Below are 5,340 nucleotides of genomic sequence, written 5' to 3' on the forward strand. Positions count from 1 at the left end.
ATTAGAGTTCTAATAGATCATCCAATATAACATGCATAGAAATGCTATATATAAGGGTCAAAAATATGTCATAAAAACATTCGGATTAAATATAATACTTACTTTGATACATATAGTAATGCGAAAGACTTTTAAAGGCATTTTTCAATTTTGCACAAGCCCAACGAGATTCCATGCTAATTTCTTTGTAAAATCTGTTTAATCATGTACAAATCACATTCATGATGATCCTACCTCCTAAAAGCCAATTGTTTCTTGGTCTAAAAAAGTAAAATAATTTAAGTAATATAGTTATGATCTAAAATATCAAAATAATAAAAAATTTGGTTTTCTCTTATAAAAAAAGGAACATTACTTTTTCTTTTAACTTCTTAAAATTATTTAACATATATAAATAAATAAATATCGTCCAAAATATGCTTTTATAAGACCATTTCAATAAATGTTTCTATCGTAATATAAAAGAAATATTTTGTATATTCCATTTCGGCAGCAAACATTTGTTTTTAATTGATTATCAATTCCTGTAGATGTTCTCGGGTATATGCTGCAAATCGAAATCAGATGTTATTTTTTTTTAAATCCGTTCCTCATTTTTTATTATGTGATATCCAACTTTATTAAACGTCATCCAATTGTTGTAAGATTTAACAATACTGCGTTTAGGTCCTGATAATTAAATTATGAAAATCTGCAAAATATTGACAATATTATGTTATACTACTCATTGTCAGATTATATAAATATTACGAATTAATACATTTAAATATATGTTTACAGTTGTTAATAAAAAAAGTTTTAAAACTTTAATAATATATATATATATATATAATTATATAGGTAAACTTTTACAAAAATTTAAAAAAAATTAATAAAAGATATATTTTACCTACATAAATCTCAGCTTTACACGTATCGGATGTAGGATATGGTATCTGAATTTGTTGAGAACTAAGGTCATCTTTTATGCGGTTCGCTGTCTTGTGAACCCTATAGTTTACTATATGTAACTGCCAGACTTTTTAGACTGAATATTATTATTTTTTATGACTTATTTGTATCGGAAGCGTAGTTATTTTCTTATAATTTTTTATCAGTGGTTTTTTGATTGCATAAGTCATTTTGCTTTTATTAAACGTGTGATATATTCGAGCTTCATCTAAATATGCTTGTGTCAGTTCATCTGAAATATACAGAAGAACTTGACCTTTTTTTTACTCGATTCATTTTCTTATCACATGTATTAATGGTGTCTTTATTTCACAGATTTTGCTCTTATTTATTGTCAGCTTTGGTGTATTAGGAAAAATTATCTAACTCTCAATCATTTGCGCGTTTTTAATTAATTGATGCTTGTGTCGGTGTATCAGGAATATAGGGATGAAACGTATTTTTTTGTCGTTTATACTCGATTTTTGTGAAGGGTATTTCCATCATCACCATCTATATCGGATATTTGTTCAGCCTATTTAGTTTGTCTTATCGCTTATCATTATGTATCTAAAAAGTATAAATTTTTGAATATTAAAAATTAGAGTTTGTTTTATATCTTTATAATCCAAATATTCACTTAAAATTTAAATTTTAAATATATACTTTAAACATATATATTAAATTTAATTTATATTATTTTTGAAAATTTAAAAAATAAAATACATTTTTATAGTTACTAAACGCTGCTACCAGAAAAGAACGGATTTATTTTAATTAATTGCCAAATCAGTCAGGAGGAAAGATTCTTTTAATAATTGCTTTATTTATTCTTAATTTGACTTGGTAGATGATGGGACATTGACATTCTTATTTATTTTCAGTTAAACCATTAAGAAGGAACAATTGTAAAAACCATCTTCGAACTCCACAATATTATACGCCATAATTAACTGTAAAATTAAAAATTGGATCAGCATTGAAAATTATAAATAATCTATGATGTAAATAATGATGATTAAAAATGTGGACGCTAACTAATAATAATAATAATAATAATAATAATATTTGCAATTTATATTAGAGTATTAAAGTCGTTTATATTTAATTCCAAATGGCAAATGAATATTAAACATTGTATTATTCAGTTGTGCGTAACATCGGAAAATAACATTAATTTTTTCTATAAGGCATTTTCCACATTTTTGCTCTAAATTTATCAAACTCTCATGTTGAAGATGAGAATATTATCCCGGACTGATACCAATATTTAAGTAATGACGAAATAGGCTGTGTATATAAATCTTCCACTCAAACAAGTACTTTGCCAATAGATTACATTTTATTGTCATTAGATTTAATGAAATTTAAAATTGGACATTATTTGTCCATTTTCAAAGAAATGCAATTTTTTTGGATATCAAGTTAATATTTTTGATTTGAAAAAAAATTTATATTTTTGTACAAAAAATGAAATCTTTGTAATAGGACCAAAAATGAGACGTGTAAAAAAATTTTTTCCATATCGTATAAATTTAAATATTTTTGAAGTTCATTATTTGATTTCTCAATTTCGCAAATTTTCTTGTTATGCTGTAAGGGTTTTGGTTTTAGTTTTACGAATTAATTTCTTTAAGTAGACATATAATTCTCAAATTTAAATGCACTAAAATTTATCCAGAGCACCAAATTTTTTTTACACGTCTCAGCAAGATGTAATAAATTAAAATTTATTTAATGTGAAATATATTTAGACCCGTAGATAACTTGAAATGATTTTACAAATTTTTAATAAATTTTCTGCATATTAATTAATAAAGTTGATATGTTAAATTTAGGATGTGCAAGAATTGTGATTGCTACATGTAATGTTAGAAATTTAAAATTTATACATTTTCTTGTAGTATTCCTTTCAATATAATAGGACCTGTATATAATAAAAAGCCGATATTCTGTGGTTCCCAATGTTTGATATACTTTAATGATCTTGGTTTTCGAGCAAAATCAAAGGGAAATATATATGCGTAACTTTATTAGTTTTTTAGAAATTTGTTCTTTGTCGGGAATTTGAAAATCTTATCTTAAGTGGTCCTGAAAGCCTAACATAATAATTTTAAACGCATACACCCAAACAACCAGGTGCATATAATCTAGTGGCACATTTTTACTAAGCCTAGATTTGGGTATATTTTTTAAAATTTTTGTCACCAGTTTGATAATCAAGATTAAAAGATCCAGTAAAAAATTCTTTTTTCATACGTAACATCATATTAGATGTGTATGGAAAACATATAGCCCTTCTATATTATCACCTTCAATAATGCATTTAGTGCAACTATTATATCCAGTGTGTTCCTTTTACATTTAAAAAAGATTTTAGCAGGAGCGTCACAAATTATTGCTTTAATTTCGACTTTATGATCTGTCCCCCCATAATCAATCCCATTATTTATAAAAGAAATAGCATCACCTACAAACATTTTTAAAACTCATTTGCATTTTTTGGTTTCCTTCACCATAATATAAGGCAATGACTTTAACATTGTTTATAAATTATCGCACATAATATTGGCCATAAACTCTTTGTGGAAGACTTATATATAGGTAAACCATCCAATATTTATTTAGAGAAGTTTTATTGAGGAAAACTTTAATCTAAAAGGAATATTTTCCTTGTGGATCTTTGGGGAGCCCATAGGCTTTAGAAGAAGAAGAGAGTCGCTTAAAAATAAATAATATATTCTTTTTTGTTGATGAAATTTTTTTTCAACCATTTTTTAAACAATATTGAGTTCTTTTTCTTTTTTGTTGGGGAGGGATTGTTTTTAACTATGGTATACGTAGAATCGTCTTCTAGGAGACTCTCAACTTTTTTTAATAAATTCTTTTCTAGTGCGACTGAATGCTGCCTTTATCTGCTCTAGTAAATAAAATATTGGATTTTGATTGCAGAATTTAATTGTGTCTTTATGCATGTGAAATAATTTTCTTGTATGTCCGTTTTTTTTGTCGTTATTGTTTAAAAATAATGAAAAATTGTGGAATGGCAGCCCTTACGAATCGAAGAAGATTTCTGATCCCATTAGAATTGCTTTCTATATCTTTGATGGAATTCGTGTATAGCTACTTTGTTATTTAAGTTAACTGGGAGGACTAAATTCACCTCCCAATTGTAATAGATTTGGGTTACATTGGGGGGAATTTTTTTATCAGTTTAAATAATAAACCATTTCTGGTTAGTTTGTTGTAGAGGGTTTAGTGTAGCACAACGAAAACTGTTGGCAGAAACAGGGTTATCAACAATATTTTTCGATGATATTGTTTTCAATTCGATAGGATCAATATTTTAATGTACTCTGTTTCATGCGATTTACGTAGCCATAGGAATTTTTTTTTGTGTAAAGAGATATAATTTTTGGTTTTGAACAAAGAAAAGGGAGTTGCAAAAGGTGATTTAAAAATCTCCTGCCGAATAAAATGTAAAAGATTTTGGAGAAATTTTGGGAAATTTCCTTGGGCCGTTTTTTATTAAGTTAGTTTAAAGTTCTATATAAATCAAATTCTCTTGTTAGAATTTTAAAATCGTTCTGTAAAAGGAATGTTTTTAATTAATTATTTAACTATTAATAAAAAAATTTTACACCTTATTTATTTTGCTCGTTCAGTTGGCCTACTATATAGATTTTGTTTAATTTTTTCTAAAAGGAATGTTCTGTTTGTGAATTTTAGGAGACCGTAAGCTTTCGGTAGTAAGGAATCACTAAGGATTTTAAATATTTTTCTTTTTTGAAAATAATATCCTTTTTTTAGCAAATTTTTGATAGTGTAATTGAGTTCTCTTTCAATTTTAAGATGGATTCTTATGACCAAAGCAGTAAGTGTTAACATCTGCAAGAAGTTCAGTCACTTATTATTGTAAAAATCCCTCTCCCTTGCAACTGTCACATTACCTGGGCAGATCGCGTAAATATTATATTGTTGTTTTCTCTGCAAAATTTACTGTGGTATTGTACATACAGTAATTTTTTCGTTTATTAAATTCTTTTTTGAAAATTATGTAGATAATGATTAATTGGTGGGGTTGCCAAAATTCCTAATAGTTCTGAGGTTTTGTAAATTATTTCTTTTTCCATAGCTTCCAAATCTTTGATAAATTCATGTATGGCATTTTTTTTGTTGGAGATGGGAAGATTGAAATTACCTACCCTTTGTAAAAGATTGAATTTTTGTTTTGGGATTTTTTGTGTTCGTTTTTTTTAATATTGTTTTCTAAAAAATAAAACAATTATTGTAGGGGTTACATCTCTCACAATTTAATATGTCGTTATAGTTGGCCCGTCTTTTAAATCTTAATTTTATAATATCACCACCTTGTTTTAAATATTAATTGTTTTCCTTATTAAAAATTAA

This window comes from Nylanderia fulva, unplaced genomic scaffold (genome assembly GCF_048542155.1).
Source record: "Nylanderia fulva isolate GAGA-0341 unplaced genomic scaffold, ASM4854215v1 Scaffold630, whole genome shotgun sequence".
In the NCBI taxonomy this organism is placed as follows: Eukaryota; Metazoa; Arthropoda; class Insecta; order Hymenoptera; family Formicidae; genus Nylanderia; species Nylanderia fulva.